Genomic DNA, 21,879 nt, shown 5'->3' with positions numbered 1-21,879 from the left:
AAAGATCATCGTCAGCTGGCTCCTTTTGTTTTGGTTGAGTTTGCTAACAAGTCAGCCCACTACATCTTCAGCAGAGACTGCTTTGCTCTGACCATCCTCCAAACACATCTCATTCAGGAGAGATCTGAACATATTTGAAGGCAGGATCCAGTAGGATGTGCTTCCTGTAACCTCCCCAAATTTGACCTCGGGCAGATGTTCCATCCTGTCCTCTGGAATTCTTTGCTCTCTGTGGTTCGCTCTAGGACCCGACCTTCAAGCAAAGCTTTGAGATCTTTTCCATCTGACTTATTTTCCCTATGCAGGTGTAATACTGGAGCAGGGGCGGACATTGTTTTAAATAATTCAGTGCTGTTTCATGTGGTTAATTATTATTGTCCTGTTTCTTCTACTGCATTTTCATTAACATTTTATTGTAGCCAGAGGCAAGTCAAAGTCCAAGAGACTTTTATAAACCTGCACCCCTTCTCTTTCAGTTCTCCATCTGTACTCACTAACTGGTTCACCGTGGGTCACTTGCAGAACCTGCAAGTGATAAAGATTTTAGGACAGCTGACTTTGTTTTTAGTGGAATAGGAGCTAAACTTTGATCAATAAAACAGCCATAAAAGAAAAAAAAAACACACACACATGAGTTTCTTTTGCTTCTCAGCTTTTTCAGGGAGGAAATACCAGCACAATCATGTTGAAATTCTCCCTTACAAAAAAAAAAAAAAAAAAAGATAACAGGGTACAAGGCTTGTGACCTTGAGCCAGGGAAATTAGAAAAACTTTCTCTTAGGCAAAAAGACAAAAAAAAAAAAAAAAAAAAAAAAAAAAAAAAGGAGTTCTTGTCGTGGCGCAGTGGTTAACGAATCCAACTAGGAACCATGAGGTTGCAAGTTCGATCCCTGCCCTTGCTCAGTGGGTTAACGATCCGGCAGTTGCCGTGCTCTGTGGTGTAGGTCGCAGATGTGGCTCGGATCCTGCATTGCTGTGGCTCTGGCGTAGGCCGGCAGCTACAGCTCCAATTAGACCCCTAGCCTGGGAACCTCCATATGCCGTGGGAAGAGGACCTAGAAAAGGCAAAAAGACAAAAAAGAAAAGAAAAGAAAAGCTTTCTCTCTATTCTCTTAGATTTCCAGCAGTGGTTTGGTTCATACCACACAAGGCACATTGATAGCTCTTGGTTGTAAAGAAATGAGGGAAATTTGAAAGAAACAAAGCAAGTGAGCCGGAGCCTGGATCAGATAGAAAAGGTACTGGAAAATTCGCAATATTTGGTTCTCCTTGCCCACAGGAAGAACTGGACTCTCTGAAATGAGTAAATTAAATGGGTGACCTCTATTCTTGGATCTGCTATGTTTAAGCAGTTACTTTTTTTAGAATTGGTGAGATCTGATCCTGATTATCTTCCTATATCCTTTCCTTCCCATTGAGTTTATAGCTCTCCTCCTTAACAACGTAGCATCAATGGAAGCCTTCACTAAGATTCACCAATGAACACTAATAAATATTGAGCACTAATGCTTAATTTTATTTGTAATACAAAGCATTATGATGGGTTCAGTAGGGGAGGGAAGAAGTTACTTAGAAGTAAAAATGTTACCTTGACCCTTCCTGCTCTCAAAAACCTTAATATCTAATTGGAAACACAGCTACTGGCATTTGCTGAGAACTGAACAAGATGCAGTAATTAAAAATGAAACTGGAGTTTGGAGAAGGGCAAGCAGACCATTTGGGCTGCTTTAGTCCAGAGGTTCTTCATAAAGGAGATTGGAACTTACATTGGCTATTGAAGAATGTGGAGAGTTCCAACAAGAAGGAAGAGGTTTGTAAAAGTGTATTTTGTAGGGGTGGTTTTTATGTTCTAAGTCCATTTTCTTATGTATTTTTACTTTATATCTATACATCCAGTGCATTTATTGTATGTTGCCTCTGATCATAGGTTCTAGGAGGTAAAAAATAAATTTTTTCACCCTTTTTGATAAGCACCAATGAGTATGATTGGTGAACACAATGAATAATGAAGTTGTAGTTTCTAGCTGTCTTGTATAACAACTGAAATAAGTGTGCTCTGGGATTTTTAACTTTTTTTTTTTTTTTTTTTTTTTTTTTGCCATGCCCGTGGCATGCAGAGGTTTCCTGGCCAGGGACTGAACCTGCCTCACAACAGTAACCAGAGCCCCAGTAATGACAACAGCAGAGCCTTAACCTACTGAACCACAAGGGAACTCCTGGGATTTCAACTTTTTAAATTTTTTTTTTTTATTTTGTCTTTTGTCTTTTTAGGGCACATGGAAGTTCCCAGGCTAGGGGTTGAATCAGAGCTCTAGCTGCCGGCCTATGCCACAGCCACAGCAACGTGGGATCTGAGCTGCATCTGTGACCTACACCACAGCTCATGGCAACACTGGATCCTTAACCCACTGAGCGGGACCAGGGATTGAACCCGCATCCTCACGGATGCTAGTTGGATTTGTTTCTGTTGTGCCACAATGGGAACTCCAACATTTTTTTTAAATTTAAAGAAGCAATATAAATTCACTTTTGGAAAGTATGGAAACTTTACAAAGAGAAAAATAAAAATTCCTATACTCTCTCCAGAGAGAGAAAAATAATTTTTTTATTGAAGCCTAGTTGATTTACAATATTATATTAGTTTCAGGTGTACAACATAGTAAGTCATTTTTACAGATTACACTCCATTTAAAGTTATGACAAGATATTAGTTATATTCCCCGTGCTGTACAATATGTCCCTGTAGCTTATTTATTTTATACATTGTAGTTTGTACCTCTTAATCCGCCCCCACTTTCCTGCCTCTCTGCATCCCCTCTCCCAAGTGGTAACCACTAGTTTGTTCTCTGTGAGTCTTTCTGTTTTTATTTTTATTTTTGTCTTTTTGCCATTTCTTGGGCCGCTCCCACGGCATATGGAGGTTCCCAGGCTAGGGGTCTAATTGGAGCTGTAGCTGCCAGCCTACGCCAGAGCCACAGCAACGCAGGATCCGAGCCGCGTCTGCAACCTACACCACAGCTCACTGCAACGCCGGATCGTTAACCCACTGAGCAAGGGCAGGGATCGAACCCGCAACCTGATGGTTCCTAGTCGGATTCGTTAACCACTGCGCCACGACGGGAACTCCTGTTTCTGTTTTTAAACAAAATGTTTTGGTAGATGTCTGAAGGATGGTCGTGCACCACTGGGCTGGCTGTGCACATCATAGCTTCAGGGATTGCCTTTCACATGGAAAACAAATGTTAGCACTGCACCCAGGGCGCTGGAGGCAGGGCCCTGACACCCATACAAAAGACGTAGCAAACGTACTCATATAACCTATTTTCATTTATTAATATTTCAAAATATTTTATGAATAAGAAAGTTATCTCAAGTGTATTTTTAAACAGCCAACCATATTTCATTTTTTAATGTACCACAATTTTAAACAAATTTCTTTACCTTTTGACATTTGGATTTTTTTTTCAGTGTTTCAATGTAAATTAATGTCATAATGAACATCCTTGTAGGATGTGTGTTTGAACTTTATTGTCATTTTTTTTTTTGGTCTTTTTTTTTTTTTTTTTTTTGCTATTTCTTGGGCCACTGCCGCGGCATATGGAGGTCCCCAGGCTAGGGGTCAAATCGGAGCTGTAGCTGCCAGCCTACGCCAGAGCCACAGCAACGCGGGATCCGAGCCGCGTCTGCAACCTACACCACAGCTCATGGCAACGCCGGATCCTTAACCCACTGAGCAAGGGCAGGGACTGAACCCGCAACCTCATGGTTCCTGGTTGGATTCGTTAACCACTGCGCCACGGCGGGAACTCCTATTATCATTTTTTTCCTTGAGTTAAATTCCTAGGATGAGACTTAGAAGGGAAAGCAGAGCACTTAAAGAAATTTTTCTAGGAGTTTAAGATACTCAGAAAAAATGCACAAACCGTGAGTATAGAGCTTATTAAAGCAACACCTGGAACAAGAAGCAGTATTTTAGTGGAATCCCACCACTCCTCTCTGCATTCCTCTTTAGTCACGATTTCCTGAGGGTAACTGCTACATTAACTTCCAGTACCACAGACGATTTTGCCAACTTTTGTACTTTATGCAGATGTAATTGTATGGTGTTCATTGTTTTCGTGGTTCATCCACATCGTGACATGCAGTTGAAGATCATTTGATCCACTCCTCCTAGAATTTCATTTTAGGATGATGCCACAATGTCTCTCTCCATTATACTATTGAAAAACATTTGGATGGTCTACAGTTTGGAACTGCTACAAATAGTACTGCTAAAAACACTCAATACCTGTCTACTGGTGGACATACATAGGAATTTCCGTGAAGTATGTGGCTAGGCAGAAAGTTGTTGAGTTCTAGGAAGTGCAAACATTCAGCTTTAGAAAACTGCCGAACAATTTTATAAAGGATTTCTAACTATTTACCTTCTTATGAGCAATTTGAGAGTTCTGGTTGCTCCCCATCTTTACTTGTCTGTCTTAGCCACTGGTTAGACAGTGGTTAGCACTGTATTTCATTGTAGTTTTAATTCACATTTTTTTTCCCTGATAGTTAATGTCAGCACTTTTTCATGTGTTCACACTTATTGGCCATTCGGAAATCCTCTTTTGTTGTAAAATATCCATTCAAGTTTTTTCCCTATTTTTCCAAAACATTTTCTGTCTTTTTCCTGCTGGTTTATAAGAGGGACTTAAACATTTTGTTTAGATATCCTCTTCAAAACTTGAGTGCCATGCATAAATATTTAATTTGTTGTGCACAAGGGAGAGAAAAGAGTTCTTAGAAGTCACATGAACAAAAAAGAAAATCTGTTGTGTGAAGAGAACCAAAAAGATTTACTTTACTTTTATGTTTTTAATTAATTAATTAATTAATTTTGGCTTTTTGACCTTTTCTAGGGCCGCTCCCACAGCATATGGAGGTTCCCAGGCTAGGGGTCTGATTGGAGCTGCAGCCACCTATGCCACAGCAACTCGGGATCTGAGCCACATCGGCAACCTACACCACAGCTCACAGAAACACCGGATCCTTAACCCACTGAGCAAGGCCAGGAGTTGAACCCTCAACCTCATGGTTCCTAATCAGATTCATTAACCACTAAGCCACTATGGGAACTCCAAGATTTACTTTATTTTTAAAAAAGTTTTTATTATGGTTGATTTACAATGTTCTGTCAATTTCTGCTATACAGCAAAGTGACCCAGTTATACATATATATACATTCTTTTTCTTACATTATCCTCCATCATGTTCCATCACAAGTGATTGGATATAGTTCCCTGTGCTATAATTTTAGAGCCTATTTTAATTCTTTTTTTTTTTTTTTTTGTCTTTTTAGGGCCGAACCTGCAGTATATGGAGGTTCCCAGGCTAGGGGTCCAATCGGAGCCGTAGCCGCCAGCTTACGCCAGAGCCACAGCAATGTGGTATCTGAGCTGCGTCTGCGACCTACACCACAGCTCACGACAATGCTGGATCCTTAACCCACTGAGCAAGGCCAGGGATCGAACCCACAACCTCATGGTTCCTAGTTGGATTTGTTTCCGCTGCGCCACGATGGGAACTCCCCTATTTTAATTTTGATAAAGAATTTTTTAAATAATGCTTTCTGTAAAATCCCTGATGTCTCCCAGCGCATGAAACAAAGTGCGAAAATATAGATGTTTATTCTGACATTTAATTCAGGAATATTTGAAAAAAACAAATGGTGTGAATGTTCTAGTCTGGCAGTCTGGAAGTAAAATGACAAGGAAACAATTTAAATTCTCTAAAGAAGAAATGAAGAAAAAAGTGCCTCTAAAAATATTCAAGTTTCAAAATGTATCTCTATTTAGATGGTGATGATATATCCAGGGATATATAGCAGATGTGCTGGCCTGTTTCCAAGCCCTGCTTGGAGGTTTTGAGTCAAGGAAGACCGTTACATTATGTGTGAAATGCCACTTCAGTTCAGAGTTTGCCCGTAAATTGGTAATACCAACTTCATAGTCTTTGCAGGCTGATTAGTGGCAAAAGCGTTCCCAGGTGCAAATATCTGCAAGTTTAAATCATTTTTAAGAAAAAAGATGCAGGAAACATCATGTGGTCCATCCCTGGGCTCTTTTAGACACTGTAGGCTATATGTATTTCTAAAATCAACTCCTGTGATTTCATCAGGTAGGTTTAAGGACCATAATATTCCCCTTTCTCGAGGAAAAGAATGATTTCGTGCCACTTTTTTACTTTTACTATATATATGTTGTGTGAGTAAAAAAGATCCTGTTTAAGAGTTAAATAGAGTGAAACCTCACTAGTTTACTTGGGCATTCGTCCAAAAAAACCTTTACAGTTGTACAACTTTCATCAATTGTGGATTGGACAAACTACTGTGGAAGACTCTGTTACTTTCTTAGCTGTGAAAGGAATCTCATCATCAAACATTAACCATTATGTATGTGTGTGCTTGTATTTGGCAGTCTTTGAAGCCTTAGGATAAGGGTTCTGCAGAGATAAGACCAAAGAGAGCTTTGCGAGTGAGCGCTCAGTCTTTGTACATCTGGCTTTACTCTTGGTGTCTTTTTCTTTCTTGGGAGCAGAGCAGTTTTTATTGGTTTGTGGAAAGGTCAAAAAAAAAAACATATTTTAACTTGGTAATAAAAGGCAAACGAGAATATATAAACAAGTAATGAAGGAACAAAGGGTTTTTCATTTCCCCATCAATGATTTCCTGAAGAAATTACCAATTTCACCTAGGTAACTAGTGCCTTATTAAATTCACTTCTCTGCACGCTTACCTAGGTTCACATAGGAATCTTTTTAAATACACACCAAAGCACAAAACTTGGGCCACCATCAATCCCATGGGTTAAAAAATTGGGGGTGACTTTTAGAGAAATGTTGGGTTGAACTTGACTAGACAAACAGCTGCTCTTTAGGGATTTCATCAACTCATGTGATTTCATCAGCAAATGTTGCCTTTCTTCTGTGGACTTTTGACCTATGATGATCATCAATTTAAGATCAAGGCACATGACCCAGCATTATCATTCTGGGACTTATTATAGAAAGAAAATAAATCAAAAAAAAAGAGAGTGAGGTCCAGATTAACAAAGAGCATCCTATAGAAGAGATCAGTGGGGGCTTTATGTGATTTAACTAGGGCAAAAATGATTCCTAGCTGATACGAGTAAATCAGGTGTCACATATTTTATGCTCTGGCATTGGAACTGAAGTTTTATAAACTTTTAAGTTTTATAAACAAGGAAGCAAAATATTATAGTACTATAGTATTTTTTGAGTGCTTAATAAACAAATATTTTTCTGGATATATATATATATATATATATATATATATATATATGTTTTTTTCTTTTTTGTCTTTTTGCTATTTCTTTGGGCCGCTCCCGCGGCATATGGAGGTTCCCAGGCTAGGGGTCTAATCGGAGCTGTAGCCACGGGCCTACGCCAGAGCCACAGCAACGCGGGATCCGAGCCGCGTCTGCAACCTACACCACAGCTCACGGCAACGCCGGATCGTTAACCCACTGAGCAAGGCCAGGGACCAAACCGGCAACCTCATGGTTCCTAGTCGGATTCGCTAACCACTGCGCCACGACGGGAACTCCTCTGGATATATTTTTATAACATTTTATAAGAGAATACTTTAAGTCATGAGATTAGTATTCACGAGAGGCTTGTGGAGAAAATGTCTTTACTTCTAATCAGGCATCATGCCTTTCTCGGGCATGAAATTCCATCCTTGAACGTAATGACTATATGAACAAGATGGACCAAAAAGACCATTACCGGAGTCCTGTTGTGACTCAGTGGTAATGAACCCGACTAGTATCTATGAGGATGTGGGTTCAATCCCTGGCCCCGTTCAATGGGTTAAGGATCTGGTGTTGCCATGAGCTATAGTGTAGGTCACAGATGTGGCTCAGATTGTGTGTTGCTGTGGCTGTGATGTAGGCCAGCAGCTGCAGCTCAGATTCAGCCCCCAGACTGGGAACTTCCATATGCTGTGGAGGGGAAAAAAATGACTCTTACTGACTATATTTGAAAAAGAACTCTTCAAATTAGAAAGTAAACTAAAAAGAAGAATTGTAATGGAATAGTTTGTTTGAAACATACCATTTTAATCATACTTCTGTCTACAGTGCATACAGCATGGAGATCTAGTCAGTTCATTTTTTCCTGGGCTTTAGGTACTATATAAAGGTAAGCTTTAAGGTAACCACAGAATTAGAGAAGCTAGATTTGGTCATAAATCTGAGGAAATACTACAGACTTTCTCTTTGAGAAATTTTCACACAATATTGTGACCAGAATTACCTTGTGTAAAAATGAATGCCAGACTGATGCTCAAATATGTTTCGTTGATTTCTTTTTTCTTTTTTCTTTTTGTCTTTTTAGGGCCGCATCCACGGCATATGGAAGTTCCCAGGCTAGGGGTCCAATCGGAGCGTTAGCCACCGGCCTATGCCAGAGCCACAGAAACATGGGATCCGAGCCATATCTGTGACCTACACCACAGCTCACGGCAACACCAGATCCTTAACCCACTGAGAGAGGCCAGGGATCGAACCCACAACCTCGTGGTTCCTAGTCGGATTCACTAGCCACTGAGCCACGATGGGAACTCCTATTTAGTTGATTTCTGTTTATCTTCAGGATTAAGCTTGAACTCCATAGTCTGACATTCAAGAGCTTCTGTAATCTAGATTTCCATTCTTCTTTCCTATTACTATCGCTCATTCTTAAAGTATGGTCCTTGGAGCACATGTAACAAAATCAAACTGAATGCCTATTAAAACTGAAACCCAAGCTCTTCAAATAATTCTTATACACACTAAATGCTGATATATCTGTTCTATGTGAGCCTTCTGTGCCAGTAAATGCAATCTGATGTTCTCAATAGGCTTTCGGGGAATTTATCTTTGAGCACTGGTTTATAACACTCTAGGCAAGTCTTTTTTTCTCTATTTTAGTCATCAGTCAAGACTCAACTTTCCACCTCCTTCATGAAATCATTTTGGGGTGGTTTCTTTTGAGCCTTAATTTTTTCCCATCCATAAAATAGGAGAATAAAGAAATGAGAGGGTTACTGTGAGATAGTGCTATTACCACAACTAAAATCTGAGTCCCAGAGCTCAGAGATGGCACTACCAGTGTGATATGAGGTTAGGATCCAGGTTTGAGTGATTTCAAAGAAATGCATGTGCTCTTACCTGCTGTTGCCCCTGGAAACATAAACATGTTGAGTGGTTGAGTCGGTTACTGGTACCCTTTCCATTTTACTCAGCCAGAGAAGCTATGGACATTTGGACTTGAAGGCAATCAGTGACCTCTTCACTTTTGGAAGATAAGAGTCACATGGGGAGTTTTAAATAAAATTTCCCAGAAGGTTAGTATTCCTACATTTTTAAGCTCTAGGAAAACTTTGGACCCGCGAATATGCATTTTTGTTTTGTTTTGATTTGTTTTATGACTGTACCTGCAGCATGTGGAAGTTCCAGGCTAGGGGTCAAATCGGAGCTGCATCTGTGACCTATGCCACAGCTTGCAGCAGCGCTGGATCTTTAACCCACTGAGCAAGGCTAGGGCTCGAACCCAAATCCTCACAGACACTATGTCGGGTTTTTAACCGATGAGCCACAACGGGAACTCCCCAAATATGTCTAGATCTTTGTCAGTTTATATAGATCCTAGAGTCATGTAGATCTGGGCCAGCATCTGGTCCAGAGAAGGGAAGGATAGGTGGAATTCAGATTCTCTTCAGATTATTTCCAGATCTGGCTAGACTACCTAAAGCGGAAGGAAGTAGGGGAAAAGGTTCAAAAACTTGTTCTAGAGGAGATCTATAATAAATCAAGGTCCTTACCAGAAAACAACTAACAGCAATTAGCAAGACACTTAGGGGGCTGTGGACACTTCGATGCAGCTGGCAATTGGGCTTGTTTAGACTGTGGGAGACTCCTTACTGCCAAGTTTCTAAACCATTTCATTTATTCCCACAATAGTTTTTGCTAATGACGTTTGGTTCTGCACTATTACCTCTGCAGCATCTCTTAGCTTACTCGCTTCTCAAAAAGGCGTTTCCGAAGGGCTTTTACATTTCCTTCAACTGGTTTTTTCAGTGTACTTCCTAAAACCTTATTTCATTGTCCCTTTAATTTGAAAATGTAAATACTAAACAGATACTATTTGGATGAGGCAATTTACATGTAAAATTCTTAGATTGAAATTGTTAATTCATAGGGAATGGGGAAGAGAGGAATCAAACATTTTACCTTCTTGCAAATTCAGTTTTAAAAAAGGGAAAAGGCTATTTGAAGTAGACATCCAGAGAAAGCCCCTGAGTTCAACCTGCTGGAGTCTGAGACGACCCTAGAAGAAGGTCACTGAGTGTTGGAAAACAGTCTCACCAGGGAAAGGTCGACACTTGCTTTTGTAGGGGGAACAGAGCTTTTCTGACAAAAGGTCAGAGGACTCTGGTAGAGGCATTACCAGTTTTCAGCTGCTAAAGGTTTGCCTGAAGAGAGAAGGGGTAGCTAAGGGCATAAGCCAAGACTGAAGTAAATGTGGGTGAGTGTCAACAGATGAACACATTTCCCAGCGTCATTCCGTCCATCTGACACAAAAATCTTCTGGGGCTCCTGGAGCTAGGAAACGTGAATTCTCTGAATGAAATAGAAGTCTCTTTGGACCGTGAATTTCCCTATGATAAAATAGGGACCCTCAGAGTTGGAAAAAACCTTTAAGCTTTTATGATTCATTCCACTTCTCCCTTCTTTTCTGTCTTCAAATCTCTCATCTAGTGTCTTGTATTTTTTTAATTTTTAGAATTTCTCCTTGAGTTGTTTTTTTCAATTCATCTCCTCTCCTTCAGTTTTGGAATCTGCTAGATTTGGGTTTAATCTTTGTCATGAATTGAATGCTTAGCTCCTCAACCCAACCTTCAATTCATATGTTAAAGCCCTAACTCCAGCTTAGGTATATTGGAGATGGGGCCTCCAAGGAAGTAATTAAGGTTAGCTGAGGTCATAAGGGTAGAGTCTTGATCCAATAAGATTAGTGTCCTTATAAAAGGAGACACCAGAGAGCAAGTGCTCTCTCTCCCCATCTCTGTCTGTGCCTCTGTCCTCACGGCTCCAGCACCCACACTGTGTGCACACACTGAGGAAAGGCTACGTGAGGCTATAATAAGAAAGCAGCCATCTGTAAGCCAAGAAGAAAGCTCTTGCCAGAAACCAAATTGGCTGAAACCTTAGGACTTCGTGCCTCCAAACTGTGAGAAAATAAATTTCTACTGTTTAAACCACTCAGCCTTGTCTTCTGTTAAGGCATCCAAAGCTAACTGATTGAATCTTATTTCTTGTATCATCTGTGAGATGAAAGGCTCAAACTTTCTGAGCCACAGTTTTGTCAACTGTGAAACAGTCTAATGACATCAAAAACTCCAAAGGCAGTTGTAAAGATTGAATGGGGAATAAAGTTGCTTGTACATAACAGAAGCATCATAAATTTTACCTTACCCTTCCCTTCCCTATGGTTGGACATGTCCAGAAATGAGGGCCTACTATACTCTCGGGCACTAATTTCATTTTTGCGCACTTCTGATTTTTTAAAATCCCTTTTCCTGATTATTTCATTTGTGCTCTTAAATCTCTTGGCACTGTGAGAAGGAGTGTTTGGGGATTTCTTGTCTTGCATTTTCTGAGCCAATTGAAAAGTAGAGCTGTCAGACAGACACACCAGCTACAGTCAGAAAGCTGGATTGGCAAAGGCAGCTTGAGATGGCACCTACATGGATTTCCAATGCTCAGTTGGACCTCCTACCTCCTAGGTCACACGTGCACTAGCAACTCTGTCCCCACATGGATTCAGAGGCGCAACAGGAACAGACCCAAGGTAGCCCCTCTGCAAGGAAATCCAGAGGAAAGACAGAAGGGCAGAGCTGAGCATGCTCAGTCCTCTCTCCCAGACTTACTGGTGAGATATATCATTTCTTCTCCTTGGTGAGAAGGGAGGGAGGTGGGGAAGGAGGGTTAGACATGTTACTTCAAACCATTCGCGCCTAGGAGAAGAGATTCCCACATAGAAACATTAGGAGAAAGGAAAAAGGATTTCTCTAACCATAACTTCAGCTGCCAAAAATAAAATGTGACTTAAATGTTGAAGAAAAATGCAAAGGCCCAACATGTGCTGACATGTCTTAATATAAGTCATGAAGGGAAACCCGAAACTATCTGGGAGCCCACAGAGGTACTCTGGCCGTGAAGTATCAGTGTCAGTTGGTGGCAGACCTCAGTAAACACAGGTAGCTGGGAGGGCAAGTGCAGAGTAGGGAGGAATTTAAATGCAGGTGGAAGAGGACCGACAGGTAAGAAGATTTGTATACAAGGCTGTGAGGAGGGGAGATAGGCACTCAGGAAAGTCTAGAGGAAGTAACCTCCAACTAACAGAAGTGAGGGGGAGAAAAAGTGAGGTGGAGATTTTTTTAAAATAAATTAAAAGATGAAAGGGAACTTTTTAAAGATAAAAAACAAAAACATAAGGAAAGACAATCTTCTGGCTAGAGAAGCTATTTATAGATATGTGGAAGAGATAATGCAGGCATTTCAAGGAAGAGTTAAGGGAAATTTAGCACAAGCTAGAAAGAAGCACATCAAAAACTAAAAGAAGTTAGGTTCAAGGGGAATAAGATGTTTTATGAAAATTTGAAATTTCCCCTTTCATCCTACCCATTATATGCATTTTCACTGGCAAGGTTATTTGACACACTTTAGCTATTTAGTGTTAGAAGTAGGCAAATTATTAATTTGTCAAGGGATCATGGTTGCTAAAAAATGATTCTGCAAATGTGCATGTGTCTCCCACATTTTTTATCATTTTCACTGAATCTTTGTAATCATCAGTTGTAAAATGTGATACGTTTATTTACATACCCAAGAAAGAAAAAAAAAATGCTGCCTATTAAAGTCAGGTATACTATCTGATTGTAAGATGCTTCTAGATCTCAGAAATGGTGAAATGGGAAAAAATACATTTTAAAATTGATGAAATATGGTATTCTTAGTAGCATTTATCAGAGTTGAAGTTATTTATTTATTACATCAATGTTCTGGCTTTTTCCCTGAGAATTTAAGTTCCTTGCAGGCAAGTACTTTGCCTGCCTTATCCATGACTGTATTTCTGTCTAGGACAGAACATAGACATAATGGAGAATGCTGTTGGATGACTGCCTATTCTTGTACAGGGGGGTGAGGTAAAAAGAGAATAAGAAGAAACGGGGACGTATTTGGTGATTTCAGTCACTCACACAAGGAGGGTATTCTTCCTAAGTTAATTCCCCTACTCAAAAATATTTTAAGGGAGTTCCTGTTGTGGCGAAGTGGTTAACGAATCTGACTAGGAACCATGAGGTTGCAGGTTCGATCCCTGGCCTTGCTCAGTGGGTTAAGGATCTGGCATTGCCGTGAGCTGTGGTGTAGGTCGAAGACACGGCTCGGATCCCGCGTTGCTGTGGCTCTGGTGTAGGCCGGTGGCTGCAGCTCCGATTCGACCCCTAGCCTGGGAACCTCCATATGCTACAGGAGTGGCCCAAGAAATGGCAAAAAGACAAAAAAAAAATTTTTTTTTAAGTATTCCCCCCTCTTAGCAGTACAGAGTACCCCCATCACCACCACCAGTACCATACACATTTTCTGCCAGTACTTGGCTTAGTCCTTCACTTTATCTGGGGTTATAGTCTAGCTTCAGCAAGTAATGTGACCATTGCATGTAGTTAAAATACCTTAGGGATCCCCTAGGAAGGTTCCATATTAAAGAATAACAACTTCTCTCAGAAATTCAAACCAATAGCCAAATTTCCCCTTAGGATAGAAACAGGTCATGGTTTCTTTTGCTGAACACCAGATGAAAGAACTGGCATATATTTAGGGGCCTTGTATATGAAAAATATGGATCTCGAAATCCTAAAGTCACACAGTGTGAGCGCTAACTTAGGAGAAACTGATCAGGAGTTCCCATCATGGTGCAGTGGAGACGAATCTGTCTAGGAACCATGAGGTTGCAGGTTCGATCCCTGGCCTCCCTCAGTGGGTTAAGGTTCTGGCATTGCCACCCTCAGTGGGTTAAGGTTCTGGCATTGCCACGAGCTGTGGTGTAGGTCGCAGACGTGGCTCGGATCTGGCATTGCTGTTGCTGTGGCTGTGCTGTAGGCTGGCAGCTATAACACCGATTAGAGCCCTAGCCTGGGAACCTCCATGTGCCACGGGTGTGGCCCTAAAAAGACTAAAAGACCAAAAAAAAAAAAAAAAAAAGCACCTGATCAATTTCTCATGTCACATGTGCTGTTTCAGTGCAGGGCGGGTGAATCACATGCAGTGTTTCGATCTTTTATTTCTTGTCTTTTTCTTCTAGATGAGATAGTGAAAGTAGGATATGTTCTATGTACCCAGGATACCATCCATCAGATCATGGTTATCTCACTTTGAATTCATCCTGGTAAGATGTTCTCTTTTAAGATGAAGATAGAATTGATTTATATTGATACTATTATGAATTATTTTTATTTGTAACACTCCCTGTTAATATTAATCCTTAGTATTTCGAGAGTCATTTAAATAATGCTTTGCATTTCTACATTGCTTGACTTTACCATGCTCCTGGGTTAGATAACATCCTGAATTAAAAATGCCTAGCTTTGGAGTTCCCATCATGACTCAGTGGTTAATGAATCCGACTAGGAACCATGAGGTTGCAGGTTCGATCCCTGGCCTTGCTCAGTGGGTTAAGGATCCAGCATTGCTGTGAGCTGTGGTGTAGGTTGCAGATGTGACTCAGATCCTGTGTTGCTGTGGCTCTGGTGTAGGCCGTCACCTACAGCTCCAATTAGACCCCTAGCCTGGGAACCTCCATATGCCACAGGAGCGGCCCAAGAAGTGGCAAAAAGACTAAAAAAAAAAAAAAGCCCAGCTTCAATAACTGGTCTACCTCTTACTAGCTGTGAAAAATTGGAAAAATTGTCTTCTCTAAAGTGGGGATCAAACAATAACTGGATTCTAGGGTTGTTGTAAGGATTAAATTAGATAATTCATATAAATCTTTTACCAAGAGTGCATAGCATGTGATGACTGCATGCAATAAAATGTGAGTTTCTGGCTGCTCTTGCTCTTTCACATTGGTTATCTTATTGAATTCTTATCCAACCCTATCCATGAAGAATAGGTCGTTCTCTTTTCATGTGAAATAAATGGGTTTTAAAAACCCAGGAGTACTCCCCAAGTTTACAAGGCCTGCCTGCTGAAAGTCAAAATCACAGCTAGAACCAGCACCTTCGAGTAGAGTATCCCTGAGATCTTCTGGCATTAAGAACAATGTAGTCTCTCTGGATTTCATAATCCTCATCAGGAAAATAAAATCTCCAAGATTCCCTGCAGCTGTGTTGTTATATGTTTATCCTGTAGTCCCTGGACTACCCTGAAGAGCCATGTGCTACCACTAATAGTGGGGGAGCCACTGATTTACAGCATGACAGACACTCCCAGACCAAAGCCCATCATGACCAGATGAATTCAGTCCCTGGACCAAGAGCTAGGTCCAGCAGTCATTCGTTCTTTGTGTGTTCTTTCTGGAGTGTATGTTCATGGTATTGTTATCATCACAATTTATTATTTATTGAGTGCCATCCCTTTCTGTGGGGCTGTGTGGAACACACACCAGACAGGGTTTTCCTCCAAGGAAATGAAAATGAAATTCAGATGGTCATGATTCATGAGATAACAATAAAGCTACTCAGGGTGTGCAAACATGGTTTGCAATGAGATCAGCCTTGGAAGGCTCAGCCAAAGGAAATGTTTGATAGGAGAGCAAGAGGGGAAAGTTGCTTGGCACTGAAGGAACAAGACATATTTCCAGGTACAGGGAGCATTGTGAAGGTCAGTAACAAAAGGAATAGAAAGGTGGGAGGTAGAAGAGCGAACACCAAGATACATCAGCTATCAAAGAGGAGCATAGTGGAGACGAACAGAATGAGTACAAATGACCTGGTCCAGAGTTCTGTGTGCCTGGTGCCATGTGCTGTTTGTCCTGGGACAGACTGAAAGAACATGTCCTGCCTTGTTAAGGGAAGTGGTTCCATGCGGCTGCCTAGACCAGGCTAGGAGTGGAAAGTTATATCACATCTGTACTGGTTTTTCATCTCTGTTTGGTTTTGTTTGTTCAAGTTAATGAAAATGATGTGCTATTGTTATGTAGTGATGCCAGAAAAAGTTTCACCAGAGATTTCAAAAATGTTTTTGGTACTGTGCCCATTTCATGTGGTTTCACTTTCCCCGTCTTCTCTTCTCCCTCCCCTTTTGCTCTCCCTTCCCCTGAAGCCCTTCTCTGATACTGAGGGATTAATATCATGTGACTGGAAGGATATTTGGAGCAAATGCAGCTAAAGAGGCAAGCCAGCCCCCAAAAGATAAAGTGATGGAAAAATCTAAAAGGGAATGGAGTTAGTATCATTTATAGAATACATATTTGTAGAACCATCCAATAGAAACATATAATTAATAGCTCCTCAAATTCATAGCTGGAACTGATGAATTAGGATGCATGCACTTCCATCTGGGAATAATTAATAGTAATTTATAAACTCCTTAAGGAAAGCAGCTATGTCTTCGCCTTCCTCAGTCAGTCTCCTGGGTGCCATAGACTCTGTTTTGTCCATCTAGTCTTTCAAAATTTATTAAGTACTAGGTAGTACACAGAGGCATTGGGAGATGCCAAAGAAAAATAAGGCATCTTTACCCTCATGGAACTTAAAACTTTGGGGAAGAGGGTCAAATGAGATAGAATGTAGGATCTGTCCTCAGTAAGGTGAAATCAAAGGGATATGGGGCTTATTGGTGGGAGAATGTATCACTCAGGCCTCCCAATACCAAATGACAGAAACTCTATTCAAACTGGCCTAAACCACAAATGGCTGTCAACTGCAAAGTAAAGTGTGTTGCTAGATTTAGGCTGATCAGATGCTCAAATGACCTATCAAGAATGTCTCTCTCCACTACTTTGGCTCTGCCTTCCTCTGAGTTGGGATAGTCTTAAGACAGACTCTGTGTGTGTTGGCAGCTTTATACTTATACTATACCACTCAAGTAACAGTAGCAACAAAAGAATACTTCTCAAGAAGTCCACCAAAACTCTTGGGAATGTCCTCTTGTTGGAATAACTTTGGTAAAATGCCTATCCGTGAATTAATTGTTGTTGCCAGACAGATGGAGTGGGCGTATCAGTGAGGCTTAAGTCATGCGCCGCTTCCCCGGAGCCCAAATGGTGCAGTTGGGTCCATTCAAATCACAGAACTCAGAGTGAGGGAGGAATATTTTTCCAAGTGAAAATCAGGGTTATTCGAATAAGAGGGCACATAAAAGCAACAGGACTTTGAAGATATCCCAAACAGTTGATGGCAATCAATGGAGGAATGGTTTTCTCCTGCAAAGGATGGGTGGGTTTGAGGGGTGGAGATGTGAACTTGGAGGACATATACTCCACAATGCTTCAACTTGCATATAAAACAGTTTAGTTCAATGGGCACACCTAATTGCAACACGAGAGTTACATCTCCTAGCCATGCCATCATAAGACTGCTCTAGAAAGAGAGAACAAATTTTGATGAACAGCTATCAGTTCCCAGTAAAAAGAGGAATTTACTCAGGTGAGTATAAAGGGGTGCACAGAGGAAGTGACAACTGAGGTGACATCTGAGAGAAGAATAACAATTATACCAGGAGAAGGGTGATGAAGTGTCTCTGTGTTTCCGCTCTAGGCTGGAGAGGCAGTGACCCAGAGAAAAGTATGCGTGTAAACACACAGGCAGATGTTGGAGAATTTATGACCCAGCATTTGCACTGTCAAGGGTTCGGAGAAGAAAAGAGAAAAGGGAGATTATTAATTTTTTCTTCAGGTAACAATATCATTTAATTTGACACAACGAACTTGCATTATTTTTGTAACATTTTAGTCCCATAAAATAAAGAGATGTGCAGAAAAGGGCATCTTATACGTTGGAATTGTTGATCCAAATGAGAACTTCAGCACCATTCCTGGGAGATTAGGGAGGTAAAACAACTTTCTCAATTCTCATCCAAACAGATACTGGAATTAGAATCCAAAACACTTGGTAAAAAAAAAAAAAAATGTATGAGGTTTTATTATTGTCTCCAACCATCGTTTCCATTTTCTCCATCTTTTCTTTGTGTGAATAATGGCTGTTGGTTGAGCATGTACTGAATGCCTGGCACTGCGTTAGGCCTTGAAAGTATTGCTTTGAACATGGCATTTGTGAGTGTTGGGCTCATAGTTTCAGTCTAGCTTCAATTCAGTCATTAATCTCTCAACTCTTGAAGGCAAGGTACACAATATGTAAACTATGTTTTTCAGGTGCGTGATTACTAGAAAAAGTTAAGTTTGAAACCACGCAATTATGGTTACATGTTTGTCCAGTATCTGGGTATAATTTTGCTGCTATTGTTTCATTCACTTGGATGCAGTGTGACATGTAAAAGTTATTTCTACTTGAGGTGGTTACATCATCTCATTTAGCAACAACTTCATCTTGAATTATCCATCTGTCAGCCACTTTCAGTGACCAATACTGAGGACAGTGTTAGCCCTAAGTTAGAAAAAGGGGAATAGGAAGTTGAAGATTCTCAAGTTCAGCCCTTGTGGAGATGTCCTCTCAAAGAGACGAATGCTGCTATAATCCTCCATTGAGGTATTTTAGTTATTTGTTATAATGAAACAAACATTATAGGAGAGATATAAACTCGAACTTTATTATGATCCCACCACTTTATAAGATACTGATTTCCTCAGAGCGTTATTAGAAATTTCAAGGAAATGAAAGGCTTTCTCAGGTAAAAGATGGGGAAAGTGAAGTGGAATGACAGGAATTGACTCGAACACTCTTACCTGAAATAGGCTTATATTTGAGTTGGGTGGATAAGTTTTTTTTGTTTTTTTTCTGGCTCTATTTCTAATTCGATGCTAGAGTAAGATAAATTTCTGAACAGATTTTTAAAAAGCCAATTTCATTTTAAAATGCCTTAGTTTTCCAGTTGAATACTTCTCCCCCAACATGAGGTAAGACAAGGTAGTAAATTACACATTATTTGATAGGTCTTTGAACTTTCTAGCTGTAATTTACTGTGATGAAGCAGAAAAATACAAATCTGTACTTCACTGATCAGAGGCTTTTATGTGATTATCAGTCTAAATTAATAATTTCCTTTTATGGTGCAAAAGACACATCATGATACTGTGTCACTCTGATTATTTTTTTGGCATCAATGAGGACTTCTGCTTTCTCAAAAACAGTCCTATCAGTCATTTCAAAAAATGTGGCCTTAAATGCAATTCTGGACCTAAAAGCAGTTCTGCACATCTGGCTTCTCTTCTCCTAGTGAATTACATCTTCCTAGGATTTTTGTCAAGATATATATTTGAGAGTAAGCTTCAGGTGTGGTTGGCAGTAAGCGCCTATGTCAGAGAAACAGGAGAAGCAAGAAGGTGGAGGAACAATGAAGTGGTAATGAAGAAATAGGTCTCTCTGGATCCAATTAATTAATTAACTAATTAATTCCATAAACATTTATTGAGTGCTTGCTACAAGACAGACACTGTACTAGGTGCTGATAATTTAAGAGCGAATTAATAATACAAATTCGCTCTTTAATAATACAAATGAGGCTCAGACAAGACAGTCATTAGTTTCAGAAGTATTTATTTGCCAATAATTGTGATCCATAGGATCTTGAAAATTACAAGGTATTAGGAGATCATATTATAGAGGGATCTAATCTGGCCTGAGGAATCGAAGAAGACTTCCTCCAGGGGGATATGGGGTTTAAACAAAATTCCCAGAAGATTAAAAGCAGTCAGTGAAATGAGGGTAAGGAAAAAGAGGTCCAGACCAAGGGACTAGCATGTCCAGAGGACTAGAGGCAGAACATGATGCATTTGAGGGCGAAAAGGTAGAAGATAACTCTCAGATTTACAACTCCATGTCTCCACCTTCCCATGAAATCACCTCTCATCCATCTTGTTGTCAATGTAATATCTTCACCTGGATGGCTAATAGAGAGCTCAAGCTCACCAAGGATAAAACAGAGCTCTTAACTCTTTTCTCCTAAAACTTCCTCTTCCTCCAGTGTTTGGCATTTTAGCATTGCCATTTACTCAGCCCCTGAGACCCCCAAACTTTGGATGTTTCGTTCTTCTTTTGCACTCATGTCCATGTTCACTCCATTATCAAATTCTATTGGATGTGCAGGAATTTTTTTTTTTTCCATTTCTAGGACCACACCCATGGCATGTGGAGGTTCCCAGGATAGGGGTCTAATCAGAGCTGTAGCCACCGGCCTACACAAAGAGCCACAGCAACTAGGGATCCAAGCCGTGTCTCCAACATGCATCACAGCTCACGGCAACGCCAGATCCTTAACCCACTGAGCAAGGCCGGGATCAAACCCGCAACTTCATGGTTCCTAGTCGGATTCATTAACCACTGAGCCACAACGGGAACTCCAGGAATATTTAAAATACCCCTGGATATAGCTGTTTTCAACAGCTCTTCTCTAACTGCCTTATTCTCAATCACCCTTTTCTCTCACTTGGCCCAAAGCACGAGCTTTCTGACTTTTCTCTCTGTCTGTCCCTTTGTACTGCACAACTTTGGGTTGTGCAAGCAAGACCCAAAGTATAGTTTTTTAAGCATCAATCAGATCCTGGAACTCCTCTGCTTAAAATTCTGCAAGGGCTTCCTGTGACATTTGAATTCCAACTCACCTGCTGTTCTGACCCACCTACTTTTCTGTTACCATCTTGTGCCACTCTCCCCTTCTGTCATCTGCCCCCAACAATCATCTTGTTCCTCACAAGGTACAGTGCACATCCCAAGCTCTACTTTTAATGCCGTTCCCCTGAGTCTGCACGACTCGTGCCTTCACCTCGCTTAGGTGTCTTTTCAGAAGTCTCCTTCTCAGAAAGGCTTGTCCTGAGCATGCAGACTGACCTTTGGCTAGTTTTGCTTTTCTTTATAGTATTTATCTCTACCTGACACTGCATTATAGAGTCCATATTCATTTCTTTTATTGAGGGCATAATCCTTATTCTTTTTGCATATTTTTCTAATATGTCAGTAAATATTTGTGGGATGAATGAATGAAAGCCAGTAAGGCTGATATGTGGAAAGTGCGAAGAGGAGTGGTACCAAATGAGGCCGGCACAATAGGTGTTTTAAAATATGCAAAGCACCGTGGGCTATTTTAGGAAGTTTGTTCTTTTCCCTAGAAGAAGTGAGAAGCCATTGAAGATTTTTAAAAGGATCAGTGATACAACCTGGTTTACATTTTAAAATTTTTTCAATAAAATTATCTGTAAGCTTAACTGTTTTCTTGACCTCAGGAATAAATTCAGTGGGCCTACCACTAACGAATTTGTTTTTAGTTGCTTTGTATAACTCTGTTTAATGAAAATCATGTGTGTGCGATTAAAAATAATTCCTTCTATAGAGCAGAAAAGTGAAATCATATAATTTTTATTCTAGAGGGGCAGTAAGTGCTATAAGATTTTTAGGGTAAAACGTTATTTTTTAAAAATTAAAATTTTATTATTGCCAAAGGAAAAATATTTTCATATGCTTTTATACATTATGTTAAGCCTTGATAGACTTTATTTACTCTTATCCTTATGAAGATAGTAGTTGAAATAGAACGCCTATTCTGAGATAGATGATAATAAAGAAAACAGCTTTCAGGGTGTTTTGAATGGTGTCTGGACCACAGCCTAGTATAGCATTTAAAATTTTTTAGTCTATGGACTACTGATGTTTCCCAACATATGTAG

The 21,879-nt window shown here is 40.2% G+C and overlaps 1 long non-coding RNA gene across 1 annotated transcript; it reads left to right on the top strand.

Annotated features, from left to right (window-relative positions):
* LOC110260703 lies at positions 9,598-20,307 on the top strand. The gene is made up of 3 exons (XR_002344042.1): positions 9,598-11,973; positions 14,407-14,490; positions 17,801-20,307. It is a non-coding gene; the product is annotated as an uncharacterized LOC110260703 (long non-coding RNA).

The sequence above is a fragment of the Sus scrofa genome, chromosome 5, assembly GCF_000003025.6.
Source record: "Sus scrofa isolate TJ Tabasco breed Duroc chromosome 5, Sscrofa11.1, whole genome shotgun sequence".
Lineage (NCBI taxonomy): Eukaryota > Metazoa > Chordata > Mammalia > Artiodactyla > Suidae > Sus > Sus scrofa.
The sequence above is the reverse complement of the archived record's forward strand: the minus strand, read 5'-3'. Positions and strand labels throughout refer to the sequence as shown.